The sequence below is a fragment of the Panthera pardus genome, unplaced genomic scaffold (assembly GCF_024362965.1).
Source record: "Panthera pardus isolate Hobbes unplaced genomic scaffold, ASM2436296v1 HiC_scaffold_6, whole genome shotgun sequence".
Classification (NCBI taxonomy): Eukaryota; Metazoa; Chordata; class Mammalia; order Carnivora; family Felidae; genus Panthera; species Panthera pardus.
The window spans coordinates 90,120,106-90,142,658 of NW_026526991.1; the positions used below are offsets into that span (position 1 = coordinate 90,120,106).

Below are 22,553 nucleotides of genomic sequence, written 5' to 3' on the forward strand. Positions count from 1 at the left end.
AATGCTTTTTAGTGATTTTATTTCATTTTGCCTACAAAGTGTCTCTCTGCTACCAGTTCCATCCAACCCATGCTTCTGCTCAATATTTCATTAGACGAAGATAATACAAAGTAATAGGTGTAGTAAACATGATTATTTTTACCAAAATCTCAATTTCTAAAATGAAAAATGAAGGTAATAATGTTAAACTTTTAGTCGAGCAATTACTTATATTGTTTTCTTTGCTACTCTTTGCCTATGTATTTTTACCCTTTGCCTCATAAAATAAAACTGGAAAAATGTTCACTTACATATAAAATGATGCAAACATTTAATGAACATATGGTATTGAGCTAGAAATCTTTTTATTTGAAAGTTAAAATAAACATAATCTAATGCAAGTTGACAAAATTTGATCTCTTAAAAATGGTGCAGACATGTAAAATTAAAACCAACTAGCTGATTTTCAGAAATGTGGGTCATAGTCTTTAAGTGATATGGTTTATTTTAGTAACAGTTAAATAATCATGCAAAACAAACAAAATACAGCTCAGTTAAACTTCTTTAATTATAAATTTGATTAGTATATTGGAGTTGAAAATAAAAAGAAATCATTAATATAAAGGCATAAAATTTGGAATGAAAAAATAGCATCAATATTTATAAACAATTTATGGCTTAGAAATATGTGGTAAGAAACCAAAATAAATCAGAGATAAAAGATACACTGAATGCGGGCACATTTTCAATGAAATTTGATGTTAGACATTTCACTAAATGAGCTGAAACTTTTTCCAGGTACATGTTATAAAACAAGTTCATCTGCAAGTAATTTAATTTACTTATGTGAAAAAGCGCAGCAATGTTCTGTGTGGCATTAGGTGTCTGAGATGTATCACAAAAGCAATTAGATCATACTGGAAACCAGCTGTGCATCAAGTAGATTGCTTTTACCTAAGTGATAAAAACCTTGTAGAGTGTGAACAATATTGGGTATAAAATGTAACATTTTAATGAGCAACATAAAAGAGGAATAGAATGAACAAGAGAAATGGCAAATTTGCACAGGGCATGTGCAACTTGAAAGGAAAAAAAAAGTGAGAAAGATATGTCTTGGATTGTGATAAACTGTTGACCTACTCTGGCTTTTAATCGGAAAAACTTACACACCATTTAATTAATTTATCAAATGTGTGATCCCAATTTGTAGTTCAGTCACTCTGGGAAAATTCAGAGACTATAGATGATATTCTGAAGGAAGCACACTTGATGTTTCCAAAATCTATTCTTTACCAGTGAAGGTTTACAGGAAAAGAGGTGAGAAAGCAATAAGGAAGGAATGAAGAAGGAGGCATAGATAAAGAGTAAGAGAGAATTGGGTTATTTTGATGGACATTCATGATTAAGAAAAGGCTAGTTCAGGCAGACCAACTCATATCATCCACACTGAACACTGTCATGTTGGAGTCACTGAATAAACATTAAATGAATGAATGGATGGATAATCTTTCTTGAGTTGGAGAAACAAATTTCAAGCCAATGAAAAGACTAACCAAAATACCGTAAAGTTTTCTAAGTATTCTTAAGAAGAATATTACTTATTTTACTTATTAACTTTCTAATGTAGCTTTTAACATCTACTGAGTCTGTGTCTTACTAATGAGATTTTACATTTTAAATGGTTCTAAACTTTGTTGCAGTTTAAGAACACAGCTGCAAACTACATATGATTATGAACAATCACATATCCAGGGACAAGAGCATTATTTCCCTTTCTAAATTATTTATAATTGCTACCATTTACTGAGCATTTACTATATGCCAAGCCATTTACTAACCATATTATGTTTAAGTTATTTTTGTTATTAATTCAAGTAACTTTTAAGATTCAAATTAAATTTTAATGGCAACATTTAAAACATCACATTTTAATGTCCTGTGATCCTATGAATTATATAGCATACTTATTGTTTTCAGAATTCCTTCAAAATGTATGCAAATATGAGAAGGGTTAATAAGAATAATTATTAGTTCAATGCCTAGGAAGCTAAGGGTAATTAAATAGGTCAGATGACTAAAATTAATAATTTCGCCTTACAACCATATCGTATTAATTTAGGCTTATCCATATTTGAAATATAATTCTTATCAGAACAAGTAGCTACCAGGGACCCTGGGTTGCTCAGCTGGTTAAGCGTCCAACTTCCACTCAGGTTATGATCTCATAGTTTGTGAGTTTGAGCCCCGAGTCGGGTTCTGTGCTGACAGCTCAGAGCCTGGATCCTGCTTCAGATTTTATCTCCCTCTCTCTCTGCCTCTCCTCCCTCCCTCTCCCCCCTCCAGCCCTCAGAAATAAATAAAATATTAAAAAGAAAAAAAAACAACAAGCAGCTACCATTATGGAACTTCTTAAAAGGGGTCATAACACTAGTCCAGAATAACCTGTACATGAAGAAAGAAAGGAAGTATACAGAAAACATAAATATAATTGTTTTTATTCTTCTTAAAATATAATTGCTCTTAGGAAACACACTGCCACACAACAATTCATTCTTTTAGATTTTCACTGAATAGTTTCACTCCTCTGTGCATGTGAAACAGATGAAGAAGAGGTGATATAAAATGTAAAATATTAAGGATAATATTCTATGTGCTTCCTATAGTGGTTCTAAAAATATTTTAATTCTGGAGTAAAATGTAATGTAAAACTTGATAAACAGTATAGACATGTTCATTATTGTGACTTTGGGGCACTGAGAGAAAGGTAAATGACAAAAATTTTCTGGATTTGAGTTTTCCTTACTTCTACACATTGTCCTTTTTGCAATACATTATGATGATAATTATATTTATCATTTCTTATTTTAATTTTTGATATTATTTTTCCTCCTATCTCTGATGATATGACTAGGTTATGGGAAAAAATATTGAAGTTCAGTTTCTGGTTCTGAATATAATATTATATTATTTTATATTATCTTCTGTACCATTTTATATATCTTATATACCATTTTATATTATACCAACTTCAGTCCACCCATCATTATGTGAAAAACAGATGCACATCACAGTCAAATAAGAGTTTTTTAAAATCTGACAAATTATTTTAATATTAAAAAAACAAAAAATGTTTCAAAAGAACTCAAATGTTGGACACCTATTATCAATAAATTATAATGCTGCCTAAATGAATAGAGTTCAATATTGCTATAATAGGTGAAAAATAAATGAGATCGAATACAAAGTATAGGTATATAAATGTATGTTACATGCTAGCAGAGGTCATCCCTCTTTTTGCTACTATCTTTATTTTTTGTTTGTTTCATTTATTTATTTATTTTTATTTTGAGAGAGAGGGAGTGCGCGCAAGTGAGGGAAGAGGGGCATAGGGAGAGGGGGCTCAGTGCAGAGCCTGACATGGGGCTGAATTCCATGATGGCGAGATCATGACCTGAGCTGAAATCAGAAGTTGGATGCTCAAGGGACTGAGCCACCCAGAAGCCCCTCTTTTTGCTACTGTCTAGCTGTGAGTCCATTGCTGGCCTCTCAGTTCCAGTGGCTTATATCTCATGCTTCAGCCTCAGAGTTCCTTTCCATATTAGTCTACTGAGGGAAGTCATCTTTGTTGTTTGAAATAATAGACTTTTAACAGAATATACAAGTTTGCAGATAGTAGAATTTTTATGTAACAGCAATAGAAATATTTTAGATTGTCTTAACTAGCCATCCTATCTCAATTTCCATATCAAGCACATTCTCATTATGTTCTTTAAGTGTTTTATTTTCTCAATATTGGTGTTAGAAATTTTTATATTCCCTTAACTTTGTATTTCTTGTCTTTCTCTCCCACCAAAATATAAAATTTATGAGGGTGTTGTCACCTAATACCTAAGGGACTCAAGTAAATGTCTTTGCCAGAAGAATTCAATAAATATTTGTTGAATAAAAACAGGGAGGAAATCTCCACTCTTCAAAGTCCTTCTGCCACCTGGCCACCTATCCTAACGTTTCACCTAGGACTTGCTCTGTATTGACATTCTCCTCTTCCTTTTTTTTTTTTTCAGTATCCTCTTCTTTAGGAATTCTGCTCCCCCTTTTTGAGCTTATGTCTTTGGAGCATATACATCTTGCCCCATGATTTTAAAGAATCATGTTCCATCCCTAAGCAATTGTCAAAATGTTCCTCCTTAAAGAAAGTGCTAGGAGTGCCTGGCTGGTTCAGTTGGTAGAGCATGTGACTCTTGATCACAGGGTTGTGGTTCCAGCCCCACATGTGGCACGCAGTTTACTTAAAATAAAAAATTTAAAAAAGGAGTTCTATACTAAAAGAAATTCTGTTGCTAGCAGTTGAAATAATATGTGTTTATTTTGCCTCACACAAAATAAGTTGGTAAATAATGAAACATATTTCAAACCATTTGAGAAATCATTCCTTATATGTAATAATTAAAATAAATAAATTTAAAATCAAATAATAACAGTAGAATTATTAATTAATTATTTTTTAAGTTTATTTATTTATTTTGAGAGAGAGTGACAGAGAGAGCATGAGTGGGGTAGGGGCAGAGAGAGAGGGAGAGAGAATTCCAATAAGGCTCCATGCTGACAGAGCACAGAGCCCAACATGGGGCTCTGGGGCTCGAACTCACGAACTGTGAGATCATGACCTGAGCTGAAATCAAGAGGCAGACATTTAACCGACAGAGCCACCCAGGCACCCTTATTAATTAATTATTGAAGAGGGATGTAAATACTTCAAACTGCATCAAATTCCAAATGAATAGAGTAGTGGAAGTTAAAAAAAAAAACCTCGTAAATAATTAGATGGCTATATATACATAATTATATACCCAATCCTCTGGTGGCAAAATATTTCATCACCACTAAAATACATGAAAAAAATTGTGGATAAAAAGACAGACGATACAGCCACCTGAGTGGCTCAATTGGTTAAGCGTTCAACTTCGGCTCAGGTCATGATCTCACGGTTTTTGAGTTTGAGCCCCACGTTGGGCTCTGTGCTGACAGCTCAGAGCCTGGAGCCTGCTTTGGATTCTGTGTCTTTCTCTCTCTCTGCTCCTCTCCCACTCATGGCTCTGTCTCCTTCTGTCTCTCAAAAATAAATAAACATTACAAAATTGTTTTAAATTATGGACAATAAATTATTTTTTTTGCTAATCAAGGTTTTAATGACTAAAACCAAAATAATTACATTTAGTGCTTGTGATTGAGGATTACCTTCCATCAGTATCTCAGCTAGACAAAATTCTTCTGCTGATGAGGTGATGGAGAAACCTGCAGATTTACATACATTGAATTCTTGGTGGTCATGTGTCTATCAAGTTGGCATTTAAATATTTCCAATGTACTAGCATTCTCATACAAGGACTACTAAGCAGCGCATCAGTGGTAACTTCTGGTTTTCAAATATATGTTCCTTATCCTCATTGAGTAATAGTCGCTCATCTGAGGACTTAGAATCATTCACTACAATGATCCCTTACTTTGTTTGCCTTCCTAAATCTGCCTTGAGAGCCCAAAATGGTCAGGGGCTGTTTCAGTTTCCAATTTAATAGAACCGTGACTGTGCCCTAGTAGAAACTTTCTAGTTCTCTTTTAGGAACTGAAACCTAACCAACTGATGAAGTTTACAGATATAGAAAAGTGGATTTCTTAGCTGTTCCTTTGTTACTGGGCCTCTGCTTTGAGGAATGTACCATATATTATAGGATAGCCTCCCAAATGTGTAGTTTGTGTATCCCAAATGGTGTTATAATTGAACCTCCAATAGGTTCTCCCTCCATATGTTTGCCATGAAATGAATTTCCTATGATACATGGAATGTCAAAATAATAGATAAAGCAAGAATAGTGGTTCTGATCAAAACATTCCAGCTAGGAAAGCAAATCTGATCTGGTATATGAACCTGTTCCTCTGAGGATAAATCATTACTCCTTCCATGATGCAAAGAGATAGTGAAAACAACCTGTTGTTATGGCTAGTACTGCCAGAAAGTGTGCCAGATCAGACTCCAAATTAGTTTGCAATTGTTAGTTGGATTCTTAATAGTCATAGTTGGAAGATCAGCCTGGGTGAGGGATATTCTGTATTTTGAAACCATGCATAGCCTTTCTCCCAGCTGCCATGGACTCTTTGTAAGCACATAGAGAGTACCTGACAGAATTTCACAAGATGGGTCATATTACTTCATTATTAAGTAATAATTACTTAATAAGTAATAATTATTACTTAAGTAATTACTTAAGTAATAATTACTTAAGTAATAATTACTTCATTATTAAGAGTCTCCTTTTCTTTCTTTTTTTAAAATAATTTTTAAAATTTATTTTTACATTTATTTATTTTTAACAGAGAGAGACAGAGCACTAGCCAGGGAGGGATAGAGAGAGGGAGACTCAGAATCCAAAGCAGGCTCTGAGCTGTCAGCACAGGGCCCCACGCGGGGCTCGAACTCACAAACCATGAGATCATGACCTGAGCCGAAGTCAGACGCTTAACTGACTGAGCCACCCAGGCACCCCAAGAGTCTCCTTTTCATGCGTGCTTTTTGGTCAGTATATTAGAGGACACAAATATCCTCAAATATTTTGCTCAGTTCCAAAGAGCTATTTATATACTTTCTCCCTATATTGCTTTCTCATATCTTTTTAATCTTGTAAAGATTGTAATTTCATTTACATATATGTATATACATACATGTATATATGTAAACATATATGTGTACGTGTGTGTGTATACATATATATATATATATATATATATACATATATATATATATCTTCAAGCCAAGACTAAAGTTTTGTAGTAGAAGCTTCAGTAGAGTTAAATAAATTCAAAGCAGTAATCAAGGCAGAGTATGTTTAAATACTATAAATGAAGGCTACACAGCGAAATCCTCTTTTTGAGATATAACTGATCTATAAAATTATGTTAGTTTCAAGTATACAACATAATTATTTGATATTTGTGTATATTATGAAATTATCACCGTATAAGTCTAGTTAACATCTATCCCCATACATACTTACACATTTTTTTCTTGTGATAAGGTCTTTCAAGATCTACTATTGTAGTGACTTTCAAAAATGTACCACAGCATTATTAACTATAGTCATCATGATGTATATTACATTTCCATGACTTAGTTATTTTATAACTAGAAGTTTGTACCTTTTGACTCTGTTAACCCATTTCACCCACTTGCCCATTCTCTGCTTCTGGCAAAACCACTAGTCTGTTCTCTGTATCTACGAACCTGGTTGTTTTCTCTCGTTGAAATCTTTAAGCAAAGGAGAGATTGAATGTATCTGGATAGACCAGGGTAAATATGAAGGACAAAGTAGATTTGAACTGGGTTTGAGGAGTATAAAAATTTCAACAGCAGAAATATTCTTGCTCTTTTTTTAAAAGAAGAAATGCACATTCTATCTTCACAATGTTCTTTCAACACATGTCAGTTTACATATATAAAGAACTGTTTTTTCACATGCATTTTTAAATGTCAGAATCTTAGGAAGAGCGGACACACACGCACAAAATGAATATGTAATAGAAATGATAATTTTAGGTAACCAGGATTTGATTTACCAGGCTCCTATTTCCAGAATAGACATTTTGTGCTATTTTTAGAAAAGAACATGCTTTAGAGTTTTTACCATCAAATTGTCAAAATAACATCAATTTTCATCATAGCCATCCACCATGGCTATAAAGTGAAAAATGTATGGACATCAATCATATCAAACTCAAGGGTAAAGTTCCTAATTTTTTAAAGTCTCCAAAAGTCATGTGAATGTTCCTTTCAAAACCAACGCCTGAGAAAGGTCAGCCCTGCTCTAAAAGTAGAAACAGTAAAGTCATGAGTAGGTTCAGAACTTTTCAACCTCTATTTTCTCATTACGGTGGTAATGCTGAGGTTTTAGGATAAACTTCTGCTAATACAGTAGTAAAGGCTTCTTTAGGTCAGAAGATAAGAGTCAATATTAGAAACATTTTTAATTATAATAAAACCTCAAGAGTTCCGAAACACTTTTTTGTGGGTTTGTAACCACAAAAGTGCTTCCACATTTAGTGCCAGCAGAAAAGTTTGAATACTGCAAGCCATCTCTATGTGCACTGGAACCCTTACCCCAGCTCCACCCTGTAATCATAATAAACTTCAAGGTAGTCTCCTTTTTCTGATCATCTAAGCCATTTGGATCTGCTTGGAAACCTCACTGCTCTTCTCAGAAAGCCTCATTATGTAAACCTTTTTAAAAACCCTTGCTGTGTGCTATCAGTTTTAACATCAAAACCAAATTTTTGGTTGGTTGTACATCCTGTTCCTATTGGGTGGGGTGTGGGGGGGACTACAACACTTATTTATGAATAAAAGCTTTTTATAAATCTGTAGATATTCTTAATTTAATTAATCTATAACTCATTTTGATGTATTATTGTATTAACTATTCATACATATACACACACAAAAAATGGTCGTTTAGTTTTAAAATAAAAAGTAGCTTCAGGTGCCTGGGTGGCTCAATATGTTAAGCATATGACTTCAGCTCAGGTCATGATCTTGTGGCTCGTGAGTTCAAGCCCCATGCCAGGCTCTGTGCTGACAGCTCAGAGCCTGGAGCCTGCTTCAAATTCTGTCTTCCTCTCTCTTTGCTCCTCCCTTGCTCATGCTCTCTCTCTCTCAAAAATAAGTAAACATTAAAAAAAAAATTTAAAGTAGCTTTTAGTTAGAAAGGAAGCATTTTTAATTAAAATGACACAAAAATTACACAAGTCAAATTACATTATAATATTAAAGAATAATAATAAAAGTAATTTAAAGAGAATGATACAACAGCCATGAAGCATATGGGCTTTGTATTGACTTCATGAATCATGGAAGTTTAAAAGAGTAGTTGAAAAACTCGATATACTACCCCTCTATATACTACCTACTGACATTACATATAAATACTAGATAGGTACTGAGGATGTATAGATGAAGAAAATATTATTCTTGACCTTGATGCATATGCCTTTCTTATCGTACTGGTTGGTGAATCCTTTTGCGTAATTGTGTGTAGCAACAGCAATACACAAATGCATATTAAAGTTTGATCAGATTTGTTTTATTTTATTTATTTTATTATTTTTTAAAGTTTATTTTTATTTATTTTGAGAGAGATAGAAAGCAAGGCGGGAGGGGTAGAGAGAGAGGGAGACAGAATCTCAAGCAGGCTTCTCACTGTCAGCACAGAGCCCAACGTGGGGTTCAGTCTCATGAACCGTGAGATCATGACCTGGGCTGAAGTCAAGAGTGGGACGCTTAACCAACTGAGCCACTCAGGCACCCCTAAAGTTCTATCAGAGTTGTTTTAAAACCCTGGAGGCCAGGTCAGTGGCTGCAGCTTCCCATGTATAGCAGTAGTACTGTTTTTCCTTAGTTCTTTTTCCTCTTCCCCACCATACCATAGAGTGGTACTGTCTTGTATCTTGTACTTCATTGTGCAAATGAATAACCTAGGAATTTTGTTCAAATGTAGATAGCAATTCAGTAAGGCAGGCATGGGGCCTGCAATTCTATATTTCTAACACGTTCCCAGGTTATGCTGATGCTGCTGGTGTGATGGCAAAAGCATTCTTAGAAAGGAAACTCTCTTCATCTGAAAATGAAATTTTACAAGAAACAATACATAAACCAGATGAATGGCAATAGTTGTTTCTCAAGCCTTTCAAATCTCTATGGATTGGCAGAAATATTTCCTTTTATATAGATCCTCCGTTTTTATGCTGATGATTCAAAATATACATCTTTATCCAGACATCTCCTCTGAGAAGCTGACTCACATCTAACATCCTAAACTTTAAGAGATTCCAAATCAAGTTCTTGATTCTTCATCTCGTCTAAGTTGTTCCCAGATCTCACCAACATTTTTAAAAATACCATTGATGGTACCATAAATCCTATTTCTCCCAATTCAAAATCCTTAAAGGATCTTGATTTCTTCCTTTACCTTTTTTCATTACTTTCAACTTATTTCTAAATTCTTGCTTATTCTGTCTTCATACATCTTGAATACAAACTCTTCTTTTCATTTCTGTTGCTTTGTTTTAATCATGCCATTGTTCTTTCCTGCCTAATTGCTGTGTTAACCTGTTTCATCCCTCTGTTTCCACTCTTGCCTCCTGTAACACATTCTCTACACAGTGGCAAAAGTGGTCATCTGTAAATGCTTCCCCTAGCTCTCAAAATACAATTCAAAATCATTACTTTAACCTAGAAAACATTCTATGATCTGCTCCATGTCTATTTTTACATTATCTGGTGTAAATTCTCCTCCCTGATATACAATATTAAGGAGTATAAGTTTTCAGTTCCTCAAACATGTCAAATATGCAAATTGGCTCCCCATTCTATAGGGCACGGCTTAAACTTCATGTTCCCTCTGTGAAATACAACTGAGGAACATCATACTTCTCGCACCATGTGCGTTATCTTCCATGGCAATGGCCACAGAATATACTTGGGACAGATACTACTTTGGAAATTGGCATGCATGTGCAAGTGGTGGACTAATCTCACATTACATTGGGTTGACTGGGTGAATAGGTTCATTAGGCTTCTGTAGTCATCTCACTTGGGCCTTTAGTTATAGCACTTAAGAGGGGTTTTCCAATCCTGTTGTAACCAACTACCATCTGCTTGAAAATTACTTAGGGTACATGTTAAAATGCATTTTCTTGAAGCATAGCTCCACAGAAATTCTTATTTAGTAGGTTTTAGAGTGGTCCTGGAAGCTGCATTTAACAAGACTTTAAGGAGTTTAGGTGCACTCCAGTGTTAAGACCACTAACACAGAGGAAATCATCTTTCCAGGTACAATCTTGGCTCAAGATTGTAACTCAATGGCACAGAGCCTTTACCACAGCAAAGCCAGCTAGAGTTGCACTTAACTATACTTTGCATCCTCTGGGACAGATAATACAGATGTGTCATCTGCTATTTTTAATATATGAGTAGATTCTATAGTTAGGCTCAGACTGCAGAACCTTGAGTGAATGTTTGTTTGTAATTGAGGATTTGGATACAACATTCAATATTCTTTGATATCTTTTGATACAACATTCTTTGCTAAGAGAATGAAGGACAGGAACAATCTCTCAGACTGTTATAAGAGCTGGAGATTTGCAGAATCAAAATGTTTCTGATTTCAAAAGGAACAGTGAAATCATAACAAGGTGGCACTTACTGAGTGTTTACTCTGTGCATGAATTTGTTTATCCCTCCATCAGCTACTTGCCTGATTCGTTATTATTATGTGTATTTTATAGATGGAAAAGTCACAACACAAAAAAGGTTAAGAAACTTTTTTGAATTTATTTGGTTATCATTGGTGGATGCTGAGAATTTGCACTTCAAACTTTTAACTACTACAATTTTTTGTTGGGTCTTCTATTATCTGAGGGGTCATTTTATCAAATGCAGGACACCATTGAGACTGCCCTGCTGTGAAAAAGTCAACTTTATCAGCATATTCTCTGTAAACTCCTTAACACATTTCCACCCACAGATCAGATACTTTCTTTTGAACAGGCAAGTTGTCAATTTGAAATGACATTAATGCTTTCAATTTGTTTTCCAAGTCTTATTGATCTATGAAATAGAGGCCTTAAAAATGTCAAAAAACTGAGTCTATTAGATTGAAAGCCAAGAGAGGTTTTGGTCTTACCAGAGTTGTCCATACTCACAAAAGCCACATGAAGGAGAACTTAGGAGACTTGCCGAAGGTGAAAGCTAATAGATGGATTGATTAATAATTTAGTTCAAGTATGGACAAATTTTGAAGACAGATGAACTATGGGCAAGAAAGTGAAAATTAGGTCAGAAATTATATATACCAGAGCCAAGGCCAGAAGAAGTGTTTAAAACAAGGTAAGCAGGATTCTGGAAAGAGGAAGTGAAAGGCCTTCCCACTGATGGGTAAGCATCAGACTTTTGTTATTGGCTCAGGTCATGATCTCATGATTCATGAGATCAAGCCGCATGTCAGGCTCTGCTCTGACAGTGCAGAGATTGCTTGGGATTCTCTGTCTCTCCCTCTCTCTCTGTATCTCTCCGGTTCATGCTCACTAACTCTCTCTCTCTCTCTCTCTCTCTCTCTCTCTCTCTCAAATAAACAAATAAACAAACCTAAAAAAATGAATATTTGAAACAATGGATTCTGAAATTTTCTCATGTTCTTTGGCTTTCCCACCAAGCTTGGGTGGGGAATTAAAGAGACAAGCTTGCTTTCTTTCTTCTTCTTCTTCTTCTTCTTCTTCTTCTTCTTCTTCTTCTTCTTCTTCTTCTTTTTAAATAAACAACCATGGACTTTTATTCCATGATTTCTACAGAAATAAAGTTAGATTATTCAAGATTACTCAATATAAATTAGATAGTAAAAATTACAAAACACATAGGATACATATCTAATGCTAAGCCCATAATGTTCTCAGTATCCACAAGACTTTCAAAATAACCAAGTTATTTTTTTTTTGTTTACTTATTTTTGAGAGAAAGAGGGGCGGGGGCAGAGAGAGAGGGAGACACAGAACCTGAAACAAGCTCCAGGCTCTGAGCTGTCAGCACAGAGCCTGACGTGGGGCTCGAGCCCATAAACTGCGAGATCATGACCTGAGCCAAAGTAGGATGCTTAACCAACTAAGCCACCAAGGTACCCCAATAACTTAGCTGTGAATTACAAAGATTTACAACAACTTGTAAAGACTAATTTTCCAAGCTCTAAGTTTTTGAGAGCAGTCAACTGAATTTAATTGGCATAATTATCTCTTCACAAATAGATTTAAATTGTTTATTTGGATCAGAGTTAAAATGATCAAGGGAAGAAGGAAAGAGCAATTAATTTCATGAATCCAGATTTTAACCTTTTTGAAGCTGCATCAAGACAGCTTAAGGTTTATACTTCTAAACTGATAAATTGCCACAAACTAGAATTTAAATGAAAGAATAAAACTAAGTATCTTACATTTTTATGACATTAGTCAAATTATCTTACATGAAAAAATATTGAAATGTTTTTCTTAAATTTAAATTCAGAAACAGAGAGTCACAGTTATGATGATGATGATGATGATGATGATGATAGTAACAACTGTGGGAATGAATAAAAATGAAGAGGAAACAGGTGAGTACTAGGCTTCTATATTTTTGCAAAAGAAAATTTTGCCACACTCACTCTAAAGCAACCAATAAATATCCAAAGACATTATCTCTCAAGAGCAAGAGAAAAATAAAGACAGTTTCAGACAAAATAATCATATGTCCAAGAGATGGTCACTAAAGGAACTTTTAAGGATGTCATTTCAGTAGAAGGAAATTATTCTGTAAGGAAGACCTGAAATGCAAGAGGAAATGGTGAACATTTGTATTAGGAGGATAAGTCTTTTAAAAAGTCACTTGGACCATAAAAACTGCTAATAATAACAATAATAACGTGTAATTTTGAGGATTTAGGGAAAAGAATTGTTATTGATATCATTATTGTGAGGTTTGAATGATGTAGGGTTTGCAAAAGTTTGTATTTTTACCTAACACAATATTTAGTGAGAGTTAGAACTCTGCAATCAGATTACTTTCAGGAGAGTTAGAACTCTACAATCAGATTACTTTCAGGATAAGTATATTTGTTTTGTTCCCATATGTTTTATTTTTAGCTTGTCTTATAATTTATTTTCAACTTTATTTTTGGTATGTATTCGTTTTCTTTTTTGGTTTTCTGTGTGAGATATTTTAGTCCTGGATTTGAACCAATAGTTTAAGGACATAAATCCTGATTTCTTATGTTTAGGTGAATTCAAAATGATTGAAAATCATAATCAAATTGTTTTATGTAGTGGTAAAAATTGAAAAATTCACAAAATAACCTAAAATTTAATTGCTTATAAGAAGGTTTTTAAAAAAACTGGCGATTTGGAGAGGGGGCCACCCGGCTGGCTCAGTCAGTAGAGCATGGGACTCTTGATCTCAGGGTTGTAAGTCCATGCCCTATGCTGGGGGTAGAGATTACTTAGAAAATAAAATCTTTAAGAAAGAAAGAAATAAAAAATGGCAATTTGGGGCACCAAATTGGGGCAGCCAGAGAATTTTAGTTTATTTTTGTTCTAACTTTGTATTTGAACGTCTTTAAATGGGGTGGGAATTCACTCCTTACTTAACTACCATGTTAAGTATCTCTCTATCCATTTCTTGCCATTTCATACAGTTATGTTACATGCCTAATACTTAAATGTGTTTGAGTTCTTGATTAGTGACTTACAAGATGACGAGTATCTGAGATATGTGTATTCCAGCTTTAAAAAATGGAAATTCCATAAACTTGCTTTCATTGTTCTAAGAAAGTCTAGCATGTAATATTAATGCCAGGACTTATTTAAAACATGTATTTGCCAATTGTTGATGTAAAATCATAAGCTAATTATGTAATCCCTCTGAGTCTGCTAACCATCTGTAAAATAAGTATAATAATTACCCTATTTCAACTGGCATGCTGTGTAGATTTCTGTTCCCAGATTTCTGTAATTTCCCACCCCCTAAAATGAAATATTGCTATTGTTATGTAAGGAGCTTAGAAGTTGTCACTCACTCCTAATAACAAGTAACAAACCGAACAAACTGAAAAAATCAACAACTCTTTGTAAATTCATTAGAAAAGTGAAGTCACAAGGCAGAGCGTTAGGTGGAGAGACAGAGAGGTAAATATGGAAAATCACAACTTACCAGAGCAGAACCCTCTGTGGGAACCAGTGCCAGGATAGGAAAACCTGAACTGTAGTTGATGAATTGATGGAGGCTCACTTCAGACAAGTGTGAGAAAGTCTCCAGGGGGACCCAGTTACAGGGAAGCTCTACATTTTTGTGAGTTTTACCTCTAGGAGCTTTACCAGCTATTTAGAGTGTAAACCAGAGAAAAATGCCCTCATGCTTCTGGCAAGGAGAGAAGAAAATGAACCATTTTTAAACATGCCAGATCATTCTGTTCTTCTTAACAAAGCCTGCCCTCAGGAGAAAGCAATCTTACCAGGACGTAACCTGCTGGGAAAGAACATCATGGGATATTAACTAAAATAAATAAATAAAATTAATTAATTAATTAATTAATTAAATATAAACTGGCAATTTGGGGCACCAGTCCAGCCAGAGAATTTTAGCTTGTTTTTGTACTAACTTTGTATTTGAATACCTTTAAATGGGGTGGGAATTCACTCCTTAGTTAATTAGCTACCATGTTAAGAATCCCTTTTTGTATTATATCTGTTTTACCATGTGTATTATATGGGCACTATAAGTGGGATTGTTATGTCAGAAAGTTTTAAAATAAACATAACATAAAAATGAAACAGGTCATCTCTCTGTATGGACTGACTAAGAGATACTAGTTCATATTTAACACTCAGACACTCTTATTTTCTCTTCTCTAAAACTGAGTAATATCACGGAGATTTTGTGTACTGTAGTTTTCTTTTTTTAATGTTTACTTGTTTTGAGAGAGAGAAAGAGAAAGTGCATGTGAGGAGAGCAGGGGTGGGGCAGAGAGAGAGAGAGAGAGAGAGAGAGAGAGAGAGAGAATCCCAAGCAATCTTCACACTGTCAGTACAGAGCCCTTCACAGGGCTTGATTCCATGAACTGTGAGATCATGACCTCAGCCAAAATCAAGAGTCAGATGCTTAACCGACTGAGCCACCCAGTGCCCCTAGGTAATACAGTTCTTTCGTAATAAATTTAATAGTTATTTTAATAATCAGATTACTCTCAAATGTAATATATCTTGAAACCAAAATTATCTTTTCTAATCAGTTTCCCCACTGCTGTTAATAAGGCAGTTAGTATACCAATATTATAGACCTGATAAGTTGTCATCATTCTAAACCGAATCTGTCTTTGCAAACAAATTTTCCTAAGTGTTTTTCAGAATTGCTCATTCATTTTCATTACCACTGATCATCTCCAAAGTTATTACTGTGCATGGTTATCTTGGACATTTTTGAACATTTTTTGTTTCTACTGACATACCTCATTTTATTGTACTTCACATATACTGTGATTTTACAAATTGAAGGTTTGTGGCAACCCTGCCTGAAGTAAGTCCATCAGCGCCATTTTTTTTTTTCCAACAGCATATGCTCACTTTGTGCCTGCATCAAATTTTGGTACTTCTCACAATATTTCAAATTTTATTATTATTATATTTATTATGGTGACCTGTGATCAGTGATTATGGAAAACTCAGATGATGGTTAGCATTTTTAGTAAGAAAGTATTTTTTAATTAAAGTATACAAGTGCTTTTTAGATATTATGCTATTGTGTACTTGGTAGACTACCGTATAGTGTAAACATAACTTTTATATGCACTGTACTTTTATATGTTCCGAAAACACCCTTATTAACTTTGTTGCAGTATTTGCTTTATTGTGGTGGTATGGAACCAAACCTCCAATATTTCTGAGGTATGCTTGTATATATATTAATTCTTTTCTGATTCAGCATGACTTGATTGAAGTATTAAAGCCTACTTGATTTCAATGATCACTAAAGAATAGAGCATACCCCAGACAGAGGGATGTGCTTGGTTGCGACAGATATGAGCATGTGGAACCCAACCCTAGAGACGAGTTCCTGAGGAGCAGCTGGCCTGTCCAGGCTTATAGTTCAGAGAAGCCTGATGCTCAACTAGAATTCTCCAAATGGTCACTATTACAACTTTAAACCTGGTAGACAGGGAATAGTGGGAACAAATCCAAGTTCTTAGGAACCAGGCTAGTGATGGAAATGGCTTTTAAATATGTGTCCATATAGGGCAGAAAACCAACCAAAGCATTGGTAATATGAAAAAAAATTTGTTCTTGAGGAAGAAAATTGTCAACATTTTTCCTTAATGAAATATACTTTTTGTGAATGTATTTTCAAAGATTCCTAACAAAATACAGTTCCCTTTGCAACTAGAGAAGAACATAGCTAAATATTGTCACCATTGAATAAGAAAAACAAGTGTAAGAATAAGGATCACAAAATTAAAAGAGATTTGCAAAAGGATATTTCACTTCAGATTCTAAATAGGGAAGTTTCTGTTCTCAGCTAGAGTTCCTTTGGAAAGAATTTAATTATTAGAGTGACAGAGACCAAGTCTTTGCTTAAATAAGTTAAAAAAAAGTCTATCAGAGACAGAAGATTTCTGTGTAACAGAAGTTAAAATAATACTTTGGCTTTACACAACTCATCATCTTTTAAAATGAAAATTTGGTGATGAATCTTGGCTTGATTGGTACAATCAAAATTGTCAGCCAACAATTAATATATGACATTTGGGACACCCACTCTATGTTTAGTGCTATGCTATACATTATAGGACTGTAATTTGTTTTGAAAATTAATTTCTGTAACATTTTCAGTTTTGTTATATGGTACTACAAACTGATTTAAAAAAACAGTTTCAAGAAATGCTACCAATAAGAATCATCTAGCTTAGAGAAGAGGTATATTAAAAGCAAGAGATAACATGATACAGTAGAAAAATTACTGAAATTATGCATCACAGAAACTGTAGCTTAAATTCTAGCTTCTACTTACTAGGAGAATTTCTCCGGGTTGCATACTTAAAATCCCCTCTGAGCCTCAGAATGCATGCCTACAAACTGGGACAAATAGGATCCATAATGCTTATTTATGGGGTTGTTAAAATAAGCAGAAATATTTTATTTAGTGTTTTTTTTTAGAATTTCCAAAATATCTAAGGCATTTTGGCTTAAGAAATCATCTAAAAAAGCCAAATGTGGAAAACTCTTTGTAAATAGCTTTCTCTCTTCTATAGAGATCAAAGTGGGTTTTTTTTTCCAGAAAATCACATATCAATTTGCAATCCCTGTCATAAAAACAAGCTTAACTCTGTGCTGAATGTGTATTGATAAGATGAACTGCTTTTCCCTTCAGCTCTGCCTGTTTTCTCACATTAGACTTGTACAGCCAGCTTACTACTGGACACCCCCAAGGATATCTCAAACTTCACATGCCCAAAACGGGAAGCATTTGCTCCTTCAAACTGCTTCTCATAAGTGAAATTTAACAAAGCAAGTGCTCAGTTACAACACCACTATCAACTTCATAATTTTGAGTCAGACCTTGGTACTCATCTTAGGTTTATTCTCCTTTTCTCATACCACCTCCCTAATCACCGAATCCTGCTGAATTTTAAATTTTTATTGGCCAAGCATTTCTCAAAACAATATTCCCTTGATCCCATTGTCACTCTAAATGAGACCGTTTGAGAGTGTAAAATAACATAACAGGTGTTACTGCTTCTACTTATTTAGTTTCTCTTACCTTCTCTATTTCCCTACTTCAAGCCATATCTTATATTATTTCCCAGAATGGAGCATTTAATAATAATGTATTACTCTAATGCTTAAAAATTCTTTTTTTGAAAAAATTATTTTTATGTAATCTCTACACCCAACATGGGGCTCGAACTTATAACCTCAAGATCAAGAGTTGCATGCTCCACTGACTGAGCCAGCCAGGTGCCCCTTCTACTTAAAAATCCTTCAGGGGCGCCTGGGTGGCTCAGTCGGTTGAGCATCCGACTTCAGCTCAGGTCACGATCTCGCGGTCCGTGAGTTTGAGCCCCGCGTCAGGCTCTGGGCTTATGGCCCAGAGCCTGGAGCCTGCTTCCAATTCTGTGTCTCCCTCTCTCTCTGCCCCTCCCCCGTTCATGCTCTGTCTCTCTCTGTCTCAAAAATAAATAAATGTTAAAAAAAAATTAAAAAAAAAATGCTTCATAACTCTCTATGTCCTATAAGACAATGTGTTTAGCATGCCATGTAAGGCCACCATAATTTGTATTCATTTTGTCAAGGAGCCCTGATTCTCACCATTTCTACTCAGTTTTTGCTTTCCAGTAATGCGGAGGTACTCCAGTGCCTAGTATCTACCATCTACTTTCTACTCTATGACTGTTCAAGCTGTTCTTTCTGTCTGTAATACCTTCTCTATTAGTTTCTTAAGGCTTGTGTAAAAGATTACCACAAAGTTTGTGGCATAAAATCACAAAACAAGTATCTCTTCTAGTTCCGGGGACCAAAAATTCAAAATCAGTTTCACTGGGTTGGAATTGATGTGTCAGCAGGGTTCTGCTCCCTCAGAATCACTAAGGGAAAATCCATTCCTTGCTTCTTCAGGTTTCTGGTGGCTCAGCATTCGTTGGCTTGTGATGGATCACTCCAATTTCTGTCTCTGTGGTTCCATTGTCTTCTCTTCCATGTCAAATTCCTCTCTGCCTCCTTCTTATAAGGATGCGTGTGATTATATTAGAGCCCGCTTCAATAATCTCTCCATCTCAAGATTCTTAACTTAATCACATTTGCAAATCCTTTTTTTCTACATATTCTAACATTTACAGGTTCCAGATTAATTAGAGCCTGATATCTTAAAGGGCCACTATTCAGCCTATTCCACCTACCCTTTAGAATTTAGCTAGGTTTCTCCTATCTGTGCAAGTACAAGGCACCTTGTACTTACCTCAATTTATACTTGATATATAAATATTGAATCTTCCTCACTAAAATGAAAACTTTACAAGGGCAGAGGATGAATGATTTTATTCATTTCCCTTTCTTACTGTCAATGTCTTAGCATGATGTCTGGCCCATAGTAAGCACTCACTGTGTATTTCTTAATCTTTTGAAATGAAGGCAGCTCTGCTCTTTTATTTTCAAAGTAGATGACTTACCGAGTGAGAAAGAACCAGAAAGATAGTATAAGCTTATCTCACTGTCCAAAGCACTCACAACCAGTGTGGCCTACTTCCTGACCATATCTAACAAAATGATGCAAGTAAAAATGCATCACTTTTCAAATGCTGGCTTATTAATTTGTTTTCTTAAGATGAAATTCCAAGACATAACTGGCTAATGGGATTATATGGAGCACATTGACTCAAAATTATATAGAACACACTAAAAAACAGGTCCACACATGCTTAATTATTCATGTGAAATGTGATCTAATCACCATTAACACTTGCCATCTATAAATAAAACAAAATAAAGATATACTTTGTTTAGAACAAACATCAAATAAAGAGTTAGGGGACATTACAGATGTACCCTAAGGTGATCCCCAGTGAGACACATCCCATGTGATCCCCTCCCCTTGAGTGCAGGTGGGGCCTGGGATTTGCTTCTGACTAGTACAGTATGGCAGAAATGATGAAATATCAGTCCTATAATTACATTAAGATAAATATGTATAAGGCTCACACAAACACAAGATCAATATCTGTCTATATGTTTATATTATCTATCTATCTATCTATCTATCCATCTACCTACCTATCTATCCATCTATTATCTGCAAGGTCATATGGACAAACCCAAGTGACAAGAACTGTAAGCAGTATGTATCCAAGAACTCAGAGAGGTCCCTGGCCGACAACCACCACCACCAACTACGACAACAAAGAGAAAAATCAGAGTTCTACAGCCACAAGGAGACTGGAAATAGTACTTTAACCAATAAGGCTTCAGAGATGATCACAGCCCCAGCTGACACCTAGCTTGCAGGCTGGTGAGATCCCAAATCAGAAAACCCAGGTGAACACTGCTGCATGGTCTTTTGATCTATTGAAGTTCCAAGATAATAAATATGTGGTTGTTTTAAGTCATTAAGTCCATGGTAAATTGTTTTGCAGCAATAACAAACTAATGTGGGACGTAGCTTTCTTTGTAATAGAGAATTGGCAGAAATGTAAGAAAGTCATTGCAGAATTTTAAGTTAGAAAAAAACCATAGAAGAAAATAGTTGGTGTGAAGCAAGCCTGAAAAAAAAAATCAATTACATTTACTTCAAATGAGAAAGAAAATAGATATCTAAAAAATTAACCATGGTTTTATACTTATGAATATAAAGTGATGGTGCTCTAATGGGCTCAACTTTTCAAAAAAATAACCAAGGAGATGAGGTAAGAAAAAAAAGCCAAATATAAACATGTATCATAACCCTATTGGAATAACATCATTGAGGCTGAAGCAATGATATCAAAATCTTGCAAAAAATGTTGGAGAGAGAAAAATCTGTTTTATTTCACATAAGAATCAATCAGCAGGGAAAGGAGAGATCTGTGGGGTGTTATAGTGGAAAGACTGTAGGCTTTAGGCCAGCTTGCCTTTACTCTTTGTGTAACCCTGAGCAAATTACATTTTGAGATATACTATTAGAGAAAATAAAATTTCATCTTGGAAATTATATTAGGGTTTTTCACAGAAATAGAACCAATAGGACCTGATATATATATATATATATATATATATATATATATATACACACACACATATATATGTATATATGTGTGTATATATATATAAAACATATACATTATGTGTGTATATATATACACACAAATAATATACATGTTATAAGAAACTGGCTTATATGACTATGGAGACTGAGGAGTCCTAGGATCTATAGTCAGTGAGCTGGGGATTCAGGAGAATCAATGGTGTAGTTACAGTCCAGGTCTGAAGACCTGAGAACCAGAACTGATGGCATGATTGCTAGTCCAAAAGCTAGAACGTTTGAGACACAAGAACAGCCAAAGAACTGATGTTTCATTTATGATTCAGGTTTATGTGAACAGAAGAGAAGCGCACCACTTCCGGACTAGCCCACCCAAACCTCCCACACATGACTTGTCTTTCTTTTTCCCTTTCCAGTGCCCTGGGGCACGATATTTGGAAGCCAGACATTGAAGATCTTGGAGGAGAGATGTTTCACTGATCAGGAACACATATTTAGTATTTTATGTGAGCAGGAAATATACTTTTCTTCTGTTTGAAGCTTTACATATTTTGAGGTCTGTTTATAACAGTCTTTCAGAGGAATCATACTTTTTATTCATTCAATTCCATTTAATTGTATGATTCAGTTTGAATTCTGAACATTTAATTTTGGATTATTTATTTCTCTCTTTTTAAAGTTTATTTATTTATTTTGAGAGAGACAGAGACAGCATGAGCAGGGGAGGGGAAGAGAGAAATAAAGACAGAGAATGCCAAGCAGGCTCTACACTGCCAGCACAGAGCCTGACACGGGACTTGAACTCAGGAAACTGCAAGATCGTGACCTGACCCAAAACCAACAGTCATATGCTCAACCGACTGAGCCACCCAGGTGCCCCTGGATTATTTATTTCTAAAGGATAATGAAAGGAGTTGAGAAAATATGAGTAACATATCCTTCTCACAGATGCATTGCTCAGCCTTTTAAATGCCTATTTTTGCAGAATGTGCCCTCACTGTAGTAAACCCCGTGCTGCTCACTCAAGCTTCCTGATAGAGCGGCCACATTACAGAGGAAGACAGTTCTTGAAGACCATAGTCACTATTGTTCTACTGACCAACTTAAAGTGATTAGGAAACAGCTAAGAGCTAACAAAATTCTTTTTTAGTGTACTCACAAACTTTTGACAAAAACTAAAGTAACTTCAAGGAAAATTACTAGCGCCTACAGAAAGACTGACATACAT

General features: G+C 34.9%; 1 long non-coding RNA gene across 1 annotated transcript in view; it reads left to right on the plus strand.

The window, feature by feature from the left end:
• The window catches only part of LOC109268678 (uncharacterized), a 38,085-nt gene extending 16,790 nt beyond the window's left edge, over positions 1-21,295 (plus strand). Inside the window, exons 4-5 of the long non-coding RNA XR_008419537.1 lie at positions 13,076-13,163; positions 20,388-21,295. This is a non-coding gene — a long non-coding RNA (uncharacterized LOC109268678). The remainder of the gene's footprint in view (positions 1-13,075; positions 13,164-20,387) is intronic.
• Positions 21,296-22,553: the final 1,258 nt, after the last annotated feature.